At 40.9% G+C, this 12,505-nt stretch overlaps 1 long non-coding RNA gene across 1 annotated transcript; it reads left to right on the top strand.

The window, feature by feature from the left end:
• The first annotated feature begins 7,236 nt into the window (after positions 1-7,236).
• LOC142380877 (uncharacterized) lies at positions 7,237-11,844 on the top strand. Its single transcript, XR_012769877.1, has 4 exons — positions 7,237-7,442; positions 7,702-7,793; positions 10,964-11,054; positions 11,134-11,844. It is a non-coding gene; the product is annotated as an uncharacterized LOC142380877 (long non-coding RNA).
• The last annotated feature ends 661 nt before the right edge of the window (positions 11,845-12,505 follow it).

Raw genomic sequence — 12,505 nt, 5'->3', positions numbered from 1 at the left:
GGTCCCCCGCTCGCCGTGCCGGAATCCCAGCATGCTTTGCGAGCACGCCGACAACGATTGGCCGGATTTCATTGAAAATGAACTGAATGCGTTGGATACGGCTTGCGTTGACTGAACAATGGACGACTAGCGTAAGTCTTAACCGTTGTAGCAGCTACCGCGGCGCTGATAGCAACCCTTTCTTTGGCTCTACCTCAGCCGAGGCTCCAAGTGAGCTGAGCAGATACCAGCTGGTGATGTGGAATCACTGCAGAGCGTCGACTGGTCAGAAAGACTCATCACCTGTAGGCGTGAACAAATCTTAAGTCTCTCAAGCTCACAACATAAATGATGGATATCTCATTTGTGAGTTGTGATTAATTCGTGCCATGAAATGGAAAAATCCCATCATGTGTCTCTGACATTCGAAGAGGAAAATCAGTCAAAACTATTCACGTGGAATGATTTAATTCATCTGTCAGAGTTAAAGCTGAGTTCATTTGTTGCCTACTTACTTGTTTGTAATAAAGCCACAGAATATATTGGTGTAATCTGTGTAAAAACCCATTGATTCTCCTCGTTCGGCTCTCAAATCTAATCTTTGTGTTTACAGTTAACCGAAGTCGGCATGGGCAAGACTTTGTTTGTGATTCTTCTGCTCGCAGGTGAGACATGAGTCCTGTGATGATTGGTGGCATTTTCCAGCTGTTTATCGAGTAATTACTGTGACTTCAAGAAAGAAATGATTATGTATTACTGGTCTTGCCCTGAATTTAAACGAGTCCTAAGGTGATAAGTGACCCACAGAGCCTGAGTCCTCATGTTGCTCTGAATCAACATGATACACTATACTGCCAAAAGTATTCACTCACCCAACCAAATAGTTAAATTGTGGTGTTCCAATCACTTCCACGGCCACACACTGGAAAAAATCTTACCAAATATATTTGTCTCATTGAGTATCTCATTACACTTAATATAAGACACAACTGCCTAACAAGTACCATTTCAGCCAGATATAGGGACTTGTTTGAAGACAATACATCTGGAATATCTTGTTAAGTGAAAAAGTCTTGAAAACATCTTGTTTTGAGTCATATTTCACATGAAACAAGCTTTTTTTTTCATTTGAAGAGGTTTTTAAGCTAATTTCAAGAGTCCTAAATATGACATTTTATTTCAAGAAATCTTGACAAGCCGATTTTCACTAGTTCCATTGGCAGATTTATTTTGCTTATTTCAAGCAAAAACGTCTTATATTTGTTGTTGTTTTTATTTATTTTTGGAGGGGCATTTTTTCCAGTGCAGGTGTATAAATTGAAGCACCGATTCATGCAGACTGCTTCCACCAACATCTGTGAAAGAATGGGTCGCTCAGTGAACTCCAGCGTGGTGCCCTGATAGGATGCCACCTGTGCAACACGTCCAGTCGTGAAATTTCCTCGCTACTAAATATTCCACAGTCAGCTGTCAGTGGTGTTATAACAAAGTGGAAGCGATTGGGAACGACAGCAACTCAGATTAGCTCAAGAACAGCGCGTAGAGAGCTTCATGGAATGGGTTTCCATGGCAACTGCATCCAAGCCGCACATCACCAAGTGCAATGCAAAGCGTCGGATGCAGCGGTGTAAAGCCGGCCGCCGCTGGACTCTAGAGCAGTGGAGACGCCTTCTCTGCAGTGACGAATCACGCTTCTCCATCTGGCAATCTGATGGAGGAGTCTGGGTTTGGCGGTTGCCAGGGGAACGGTACTTGTCTGACTGCATTGTGCCAAGTGTAAAGTTTGGTGGAGGGGGGGATTATGGTGTGGGGTTGTTGTTCAGGAGCTGGGCATGGCCCCTTAGTTCCAGTGAAAGGAACTCTGAATGCTTCAGCATACCAAGAGATTTTGGACCATTTCATGCTCCCAACTCTGTGGAAACAGTTTGGGGATGGCCCCTTCCTGTTCCAACATGACTAGAGCACAAAGCAAGGTCCATAAAGACATGGATGAGCCAGTTTGGTGCGGAAGAACCTGACTGGCCTGCAGAGTCCTGACCTCAACCCGATAGAACACCTTTGGGATGAATTAGAGCGGAGACTGCGAGCCAGGCCTTCTGTCCAACATCAGTGTCTGAACTTCTGGAAGAACTAGTGTTGTGACGTTCGCGAACGAGCCGGTTCTTTTGAACGGCTCTTTGATATGAACGAAGGGAGCCGAGTCGCGGCGGCGCGGGAGCCGTTCTATTTCTCGTTCTTTTTTTTTTTTTGTCATGCGTGTTTCACGCAGCTCCCAGGGGACATCTAGTTGCGGATTCCCCCCACATAGGACAACTACGACTAGGGGGGGGGGGGTGGAAGTCAAGGGAAACTTGGCTTTCTCAGAATTCTATAAAATGGCAATAACAAACGAACCATATTCATTGATCAAATACTGCAACTTAACATCCAAGATTCTACATACTGTGTTTTCAAGCATGCTACATTTGATTTCAAATGGAGATGGCGTGTTAAAATGACAGTTCTTCTTATATGTATGATTTCTGCCGCATTCCCAAATGTGTGCAGGACTTTGCGTTTGTGGAGTAACCAGAGACGGTCAAATAGGACTAAGAAAATCTTTGGAGTAACCATGGGTACGAGCGGACATGGTGGAAATTGATTATAAGCCTAAAATACTTAAAAAAAAAAAAAAAAAAAAAAAAAGAGCCAAATGAGCCAGTTTTTTGAACGGCTCTTTGAAAGGAACGAGCCATAAAGAGCCAGATCCCCCAAAAGAGCCATAAATCCCATCTCTAGGAAGAACGGTAAAATATTCCCATAACTCCTAAACCTTGTGGAAATCTTGCCCAGAAGAGTTGAAGCTGTTATAGCTGTAAAGGTTGGGCCAACGTCATATTAAACCCTCTGGATTAAGAATGGGATGTTTCTTAAATTCATCTGCGCGTATTCGCAGATGAGCGAATACTTTTGGCATTATAGTGTATATTGTGGTATTAAATATGCAAGTTTTACTGTACTTAAAGCAACTGAAAAGCAATTAAAAGTACTTTTGAGACTGCGTGTAGCCTGCTTACATCATTACAATACTAATTTACATATTCAAAATGGAGAGGTCAAATGCAGCAAAAGATGTAACCAATAAGGTTAATTAATGTAGACTCCAAAACAAAGGAAAAAAAGAAGACTAATCTCACATTAAAAATATATGTTGTGACAAGTATTGGCAACACTGCTACTAGCTCATAATGTGTAGACTTCTCTGGTCCTTTTTTTCTACTCTAGTGCCAAAGATCATCAAATTAAATAGATGTAATCATCACAGAAACTATAATCTGATGGGAAGCTGTGTACGAGGCAACATGGGAATCTTAATTATTGTGTTTTTCCACTTCTCCCCTCAGGTGTTTATGTCACCTTTACTTCCTCTAACTACGTCTACATATTCGAAAAAAAAAATGTAACTTGGGACTACGCAGTTGATTACTGCAAAGAAAAGCGCATTTCAGTAGTCACAGTGAAAAACGGTAATTTCAACGAACAACTGAGTGGATTTTGGGACTACACAGGAAAGGTGTGGATAGGACTACTGGCGAACAGGTCAGAATGGACTTGGCTTAATGGAGAATCAGCTTCGTATTTTAACTGGAGCGTCCATCAGCCAGACAACTTGCTTACTGAAGGGTGTGTGGCCATAACCGGATCTGGAGACTGGCAAAATTACAACTGCTTACAGCTGAAACCGTCCGTCTGCTCTAATGGTGGGTACGAATCCTTATTTTGTATATAAAATGTGTGTATGCTAAACCAACTTAAGTGGGGAAAAAAAGATGGTTTTACTTACTACTAGAATTTTTGTGAGGCGGATGCTCGGTATAAATTATAACTTTTTAAACCCTAAAAAAACTAATCTTTCCTCATCAAAAACAAATCTTGAAAATTTGCTGAAACTGCTGATCTGCTTCTCTGTTCTTTAGACACTCAAACATATTCCCTGATTGGTTAATTTGTATGCCTTTGCTCATTTTACACTGAGAATCTGTGGATAACTTCCTCCACCTGGCCCTACCCCTCCATTTTGCAGGGGTAAGGTGTCCCTTTTGTTTTGGAGATCAAAACGGGGGAAAATCTAGTCTTCATAATGGCCGTAAAAGCCTTCGATGGATGGCTAGATGACCTTAAAAGAGAAGCAGCACCTTACCTCTGGGGGTAAAAAAAAAAAAAAAAAGAGGGGTACAGCAAAGAAGAAGAACTGGGATTGGGCCTTAACCTTCCACCTTTCCTCTCCTCGCTGTCTTCATTTCAACAGGAAGCCATTTCACCTTTGAGAGTGAAAGGAGTTGGATTGACGCCACGATCAACTGTAAGGACCAAAATTCAACTCTGGTCGAAATCTCTGATGAAATCATAAATGCTGAAATTACGGAACTGCTGTCGGAAGGAACGGAAGCGTGGATTGGCCTCAACAGATCCTTAAACTGGCTGTGGTGGGAAACTGGAGAAGTCAGCACATTCCTAAACTGGCAACAGGGACAACCCGACAACCTGAACGGAGATGAAGATTGTGTGGCCATGCAGATGGATGACGGAACCTGGAGCGACGAACCGTGTAACATGTCTTACCCTTTCATCTGCAAAGGAGGTATGAAACACAAATTTAATTTTCCTTAGACTTCACATTTATTGATACACTCGTTACCACTTCCAACGCCTTCAAATTCCACCGATTCGTTCCAATAAAAACTCGAGAAGCCACTCCTGGCCAAAACCAGGACAACCATCATTTTCATTATCAATCAAATATGCACATCATTCCCTGATCAATTCAAAAGATTTGCTCAATGACTATCATTCAAAAGATATTTAAATCACAGCAGTTCCTCGTACAAATGGCATACTCAAGTTACTCAAGGTTTGGTGAAAAAAGGAGCTGACCCAAGAACACAAATCACTTGTCAAGCAGCTGTACAGTCATTCTCATATTTAAGATGTATTATATATATATATATATATATATATATATATATATGTATATATATATATATATATGTATATATATATATATATATATATATATATATATATATATATATATGAAAAGAAGAGAAATTAAAGTTTGGGATAGTTCAAGCTGCTCACCAGCAAAAATGTATAGCTTTTTAAGATAATATCACAGATGTACGCGCTCATTTATTTAGTTTCTGCATTTATTTTAAGATAGAAACTAAACTAAAATTCACCCGACTCGATTGGGCCACCCACGCAGACTCAGGCACATTTCTGAGTGGGCCCGTGAAAACTTACTCAACACGGAGTTTGTGATGCTTTTCTAAAGATGGCGTTAAAGCTGCCGTCGGCAGGTTTTCAAAATTGCGAGTCTAAAGTCGGAAAATTTGAACTGACACAACTTTCAGGTCCCTCCCCCAACCTCTACCAAGCTCCGAATCGCCCCCCAAACCCCTCCCCCTCTGTGGATGAGGTTGTGCACGTGAGTTCACACCAGTGTGAGCGCACACAAGCTGGGGCAGACTCACGCTCAGCAGCGTGTGCACAAGCTGTGATTGACAGGTAGGATTCCTCCACCCTAACTTGATTGGTTAAAAACAGCCGGGAGCGCTCGGTTTTTGCAAGCATGATTACAGGCTTCAGAGGGAGCTACAGATTTCGTTATTTTTCCTAAACAGCCTATTTAATATTCTACTTCCAGAATCCCATGACAGTTCAAGCTAATATAACTAAAAAAAAGTTGCCGCCCGCAGCTTTAACAGCCAGTCAATTAGATCAGATTAGATCAGATTTTCTTTATTGTCATTGCAACGAGTACAACAAAAAGTAAGGTGCAGGCCGTTCAGTGCAGACATATAACAATATAACTATAAAGGGACAGTATGTACTATATTTATAAAAAAAACGTATAAATGCTGAATAAAAAAACCCATTATAAAACAATATGACAATGTATTAAACACAATATTGCATTTATTAGAAAACCAGTATATTGCACAAATTTCACCGTAAAGTGGCATTTATGGCTCTGACAGCAGTTGAAAAGAAGCTGTCTTTTAGTCTATTTGTCCTGGTTTTGATGGCCCTGTACCGTCTGCCCGACGGCAGTGGCTCAAACAGGAAATGTGCCGGGTGGAATGAGTCCTTCAGGATGGTGTTGGATCTCCTGAGACAGTAAGAGCCATGAAGGTCCTCCAGTGTGTGCAGAGGACACCCAATGACCTTCTCAGCCATTTTGGTGACCCTCTGGAGTTCTTTCCTGTTTGGCGCTGTGCAGCTGGCAGTATGTGAGGATGCTCTCCATGGTGGAGCGGTAAAAAGACACACATACAACGAAAGTAGAGCAACACGGTGGTTATTACATGAAAATCATTTTATTTAATATCCTTTACTTGAACATAAAATTCTCAGGCTTTCTCTCTTTTTTTTAACTATTTTTTTTTATTCAACATTCAACATAAGAATAAAAAACATTTTCTTGAAATATAAATAATTAACCAATACTAAATCAAAATAATCTTCCTTTGTTATCTAACTTAAACAAGTAACATTTCTCTCTTTTTTAAGAATACATTAACAGGCCTAACTCATGTAACATTCATCACAAAACTGGAGTCTCCTTCATAAACACCTCCATAAAAGTGTGACGCCTTAATAAATAAAAAAATAAAATAAAAAAATAAAAATAAAAAAATCCCTTTGCACCGCGTGCCCCCTGCAGTACCTCCGCGTACCACTAGGGGTACGCTTACCCTGGGTTGGGAAACACTGGTGTAGAGGGTGAAAAGCAGGGGGCTCAGCACGCAACCTTGAGGGGAACCGGTGCTGAGTGTGAGGGGGGAGGAGGTGTGGGGGCCAGTCCTGACCCTCTGTGGGCACTCTGACAGAAAGTCCTTAATCCAGAGGCATGTGGTAGTTTCCTCACGAGACCGTGGGGAAGGATGGTGTTGAACGCTGAACTATAATCCACAAAGAGAAGACGGGCATAATTTCCTGCTTTCTCCAGGTGGGTCAGCGCTGTGTGTAGCGCTGCGTTCACAGCGTCCTCTGTCGACATGTTTGCCCTGTAGGCAAATTACTGTAGACAAATTACTCAACAGCCTTAAGTGATTATGAGGGTTAAAAAAGTAGCATCATCTAAAAGCTGTAATTTAAGAGGAAATAAATGTCAGCAATGTGTTAGAGTTAGATTTTGTTATGACAGGTTTTAAAATTGAATTTTGGCTCTCAAAGGCTCTTTAGTGCATCTGCTAAAAAAGAAATCACCTGAAAAATGCGTTTGGAGTAGTTGTCAGACCATTCTATACAGCCCTTCCTTTTAAGCCTTTGCAGAATCTGAATCGGCTGTGTGGCAGCAGTACCTCGCGGATGTTTTAATAAAGTAGCCCTGTGGATATTTTGAAATGAAAATAACAAGGAAGACTGCTCTTTGATTGTTGCAGAGTCATCACGTCCGAGTCAAGGATCAGGAACGGCAGGTGAGAAAATAATGAAAGAGCACATCCCAGGGAAGAAACTGAGGCAGACGCTGCTCCAATAACACAAAGCATCAGAGTATTACATCATGTTTATGGATTTTTACATGTCCCTGTAGCCAATAGTTTTACTTTTACTAATTATTATTAATGTAACATTTTGCACATTCATGCAGCAGGTTTTTATGCTCATAAGATGTCATTAAATACTACGATTGTGCTCCAATGGACGTTTACGTCTCCCGACGTTCCTGCTTTGCAGTTCAGGAATCAAAGCAGTCGATGGTGAGGCTGAGGATGCAGACCACAGCGAACATGGAAGATCCAGAAGCCAGAGCCGACCTCGAACTGCAGGTTTATAATTATCATCATTACTGTTATCATGTGCACGCGTGTGCTGTGGGGACCTGAACGTGTCATTATGGGACATGCTGTTTTACAGGGACAAAAGGGAGGTCATGCTAATGCAGGTCATTAAATCTTTATAACACCTCCAATTGCCTGCTTTGTAAACTGTGCAGACCGAAGTGCAGACCGAGCAGTCCCCTGCTTCCGAGCAGCAAACACCGTAACAGGCGCGGCTGTCGGCAGCAGGCAGTGATACGAAGGGAGAGAAAATAGGGCCAAGCGATTGTGAGGTCTGACTTTTTCTGGAGAACGATTTTGTGATGCAAATGTATTACTCTTTTGAACGCATATTGTTTTGAGAAGCAAAACGCTTTATTTTTTAAACCCCAGCCAACTAGCCGGACTACTTTTGTCAACACCAAAACGAGGCTGGAACTCTGCTCACAGGACGCAGTCAGGGATGTTCACATCCGATCCTCGGGGGCTGCTGTCCTGCAGGTTTTAGATCGGGGTGTCCAACCCACGGCTCCCGAGCCGCATGCATCAAAATTTGTGGGGTTTTTTTATGTTCGTGTTCGCTTCGTTTGAGTTCAATATGGCAGCGGTCTCCAACCTTTTTTGCTCCATGGACCGGTTTAATGTCAGACAATATTTTCACGGACCGGCCTTTCAGGTGTGGCGGATAAATACTACAAAATAAAATAATACGACCAACATAGACACTGTGGTATTTAGTAAATATGATAACAAACTTGAATCCACTGTGCACTTGTATGTAACTTTATTTGCAGCGTCCTCCTGACATAACATCCTCTCTGCCTCCTAACGCTTTCTGGTCACCCTGGTAACGCTTAAACGTGCCTTCAAAATGCAGCTTTCTATTTCTTAGTGGTCACAGCCTCTTCTACTTGTCTCCTCACTGGGAAGAAGCTTTCCAAACACGTCTGTCTTTGACTCATTTTGCTTGATGCGTGGGTTTAATATCAGCGTTGATGTGTCACATGACCAAATTCGGTCATTTTTCTAAATAATGTGGCTCTTTGTGGTAACACAGTAAAAAATGCGTCTCTTAGTCTCTGACCGGTTGGCCAGCTTCAACAACACCTGATTCAGATCAGTGCATCATTAGCAGGCGTGTGCAGAACTTAAAGGGACACTATGTAATAAATTAAGTCATTTATTAGCTCAAATCAACATATTCATTCATAAATGAGTCCTCATTGGTGTAAAATGAAAACCGACGAAGTGCCGAGAGGGACATAAAGCACTTCGAATCGCGTTTTCTCCAACGCCAGGCCTGGAAGCGGAAATGACGTCATTTTGACGTCACGTCCGCTGAATGGTTTATTACTGGCGCTAATGGTAAATAGATTTTATCTCGTAAAAAATCCCACTAATAATGCATTGATTGTTACCAAACTTCTGCCGTAGTACACATAGGCTCTTAACTCACAAAACGAGGCATTAGAAAGTTTGTAAGTTTACCGGGAGTTTATTTAAAAGAACACTTTCCAGATAGCAACTACACACTGCTGCTAACGCTAACGCTGCGTCAACGTCACTTCCGGTAACTCCCGGAATATGACTAATTGCATTGTTTGCACACCAAAGGCTACGTCAACTTATGTTATCTGACATGTTATCTGTCATCAATATTTATAGTGTTGTTGTATGTGTGTAATGTAATCCTTTGTACTGTGTGTCTTGATGTCTTTTTGTTTGTATGGACCTTGAGTCTGAATCTGTAGCTTCTTGAATCTTAACACATACCGCCTGCCGTAGTTCAAGAAGTTGCAACGCACATTTAAAAAATGCGAGTCGCTAGAGAGCAAATTCATTCGACTTTGCAAAATAAAATTGCACCACTAGATAGGGGAAGAAATTACAAAGTGTCCCTTTAACAATCTTTTTGGAGAGATCCGTTTCATCTGAATCAGGAGTGTTGACGCAGGGGAACATCTAAAAGCTGCAGGACAGACTTTGGACAGCTAGAAGCTGCACATTCTCCACTGTTTGCTTTTTATAGAGTTTTCGGGCTGCAAGGAACGAGTGATCGGCTCGTACTTTTCAGAACACAGTACTTGTTTTGGATTCAGAGATATCTTTTTGGTTGTGAAGGCAAGTTGGCCGTTTTCAGCTGCACCCAGTAATCTTGGATCAGTGGATGTGATTAGTTTTTCCTGGCCAGCAAAGTTTGTATTTTTTCACTACACTTCACAGACCTCAGTTTTATGAACAAGGACCAGAACAACAGTGGCTTTGTGGGGAGACTGAAGCTACAAGCCAAGGCTGTTCCAACACTAAGAGCACAAGTGTGAACCGCAGGCTGTTCACAAGACAACTAAATGCATCCATATGTTGCCGGTAAAACCGCCCAGAAACACAGAGTGACTCACACAAACAGACACTGTGTGCACATTTACCAAACAGTGAAATGTGGCTGTAATAGTAGCGTGTTTTTCAAATTGTTTTCTAGTTTATGTGTTGCTGTAGCTTCCTAGCAGGCAACTGGAGCAGTGCGCATTTCACGAGTCACTCCCCCCTGGAAAGCCTCCAGGAATTCAGCCGCTCAGAGGACAGTTTAGCCAGATTCTCTGGTTCCCAGGAGGAGGCTTCACCTCAGAGAAAGCTCTCCCTCCCTCCCTGTGAACTAATCACAAACTATTTGGAGTTATCAAGTGTGCAAAACTAATCTAGGGGTACCAAAGATTTGGAATGAAATGACTTGAAAAGTCTGCTTTAAGATTAGGAATAATAACAATAAAAAAAAGAATAATAAAAATATGATAAGGGTTAGGAATAAGAAATGGATGAATACATGGCTACAGGTTTGCATCACATCATCTGAACTGTAAAAAACAGGCAGTGAAATATTTCTCATCACAATTTATTTTTCCTTTATCGTCACACTACCACGTTTTGGACATACGGACAAACAAACCCATTAGAAGTTGAGCTGTAAAATTCAGCTGTTTTAGGGTAATCGCCAGAATTAAGTTGATATTATGTGAGGATAAGGGTAGACGTTCATTATGTTTGTCACTCCCACTGGGAAAGCAAGACAAGGCGTGTCTGCTGGCCCAAACATAAGAGAGACGGAGCAAAAAAGGGAAGATTTAAAAAGGTAAACATTGCTTTACATTTTAAATTTGACCTTCCTCTTTCTTTTTTTTTAGCTACGTGCAATGCTTGCTAACCGTGGTGTGACTGACGTCAGACTGGCCTGGAGGAAGCTGCCAGAGAAGGAGACACAAAACAAAGCCAAAGGTACAAATACTGAAATAAACACTCACAGACACTGAATCTCCTCTGAATAACCAAATGATTGTTTTGCATTTTTTTTTAGGGGAATTTTGAACCTGCACGAGCAACTTCCTGAAAGCTGCAACACAGCACGATGTTCAGTCATTTACTCCTAATACTGTATAAAAAGTGTGATGACGCTTTTTTCTTCTCAGTTCTGCATTGTTTTCAGTTTAAGGGGGTCATATTTAACACGTAATACTGAGTGATAGTGAATGTTAATTTTCCATTCAACGTCTTTAATAATATTGAGCTTTTGTTTCCCTGATTTTTTTCAACACAATCATTCCACTTTGTTATATATCCTCATACACCTGTAGCATCGAAACAGTCATCAATGGTTTCCTCGATTCTTTTAGACCTGCACCATCTACTGTTCTGTAGCTGTAAACACTTTCTGGTGTTTATTAAGCCCCAGATGAATTTAATCTCTAACAAATGCATATTTTCCTCCTGTTTGAGTTACATTTGCTAAAAACTGAAGTATCCATCTGTTTGAGAACAACTGAAATATTGTGAGTGTTGGTTTGTTTACAGCAGAGCTGTATCCTGCAAATCCATTCTGCAGCACCCTCTGCTGTGTGCCGCTGTTTTTTCAGTGTGAAACAGCTTCAACGTCAGCCATAATGACTCTACACGTGATAACATTTTAAGCGATGTTTAGTAGCAATTAAAATGTATTGCAAACTACAGTTCTATTTTCATTACAACCTAAAAGTAGCATGTTGGCTACACATGTCTGTAGAATATTTAATAAAGGAGACTTTAAATGATGCTTTGATAGTCAATTCTATTCAACAGTGGCGAGCTTGAAAAACAACATTTGCAAATGGTGTAAACAATCCTCAAAGAACAACTTTGACTTCACACTTTGCATATGAAAATGACTTCAGAACAGGGTGTTTGTGATGTGCACGAGTTTAGATCTTACTCTCACAGCATTTAAGAGCTGCATCATTTATCTTTTTGTGTTAAATGAATAACTACAATGTCCAATGTTTCCATCAACAGGTTAAAAACTACATTTTTAAGCCTAAAAAAACTAAAACAGTTAACATTTAGCCGTTTCTGTATATTATTGTACTCTGTTAGGTTTGGATATACGACTAACTATTTAATAATTACCAATTCTGGGATTTATAAAGTATTATTTATTATCCTCTTTGCAAATCAAAAATATTATGATGCATGAAATATAATTGAATGAAAAATTAAAATGTGTGCATTAGGCATCCTCTCCATCTTCCAACAACTCGTGTACTCCTGGATATTAGGGAGTCTAAAGTCAGCAGCAAGTGTAACCGCTTTCTGCCCAAAAACACAACTCTGGCATTGCTTTTCATTTCAAAAGATATATCACTCCTCCTTTGCTAAGCCTTGACATCTGTGCCCCACCTGCTCACATCCACCCTGCC

This window comes from Odontesthes bonariensis, chromosome 5 (assembly GCF_027942865.1).
Source record: "Odontesthes bonariensis isolate fOdoBon6 chromosome 5, fOdoBon6.hap1, whole genome shotgun sequence".
Lineage (NCBI taxonomy): Eukaryota > Metazoa > Chordata > Actinopteri > Atheriniformes > Atherinopsidae > Odontesthes > Odontesthes bonariensis.
This window is presented reverse-complemented; position numbering and strand designations above follow the sequence as displayed.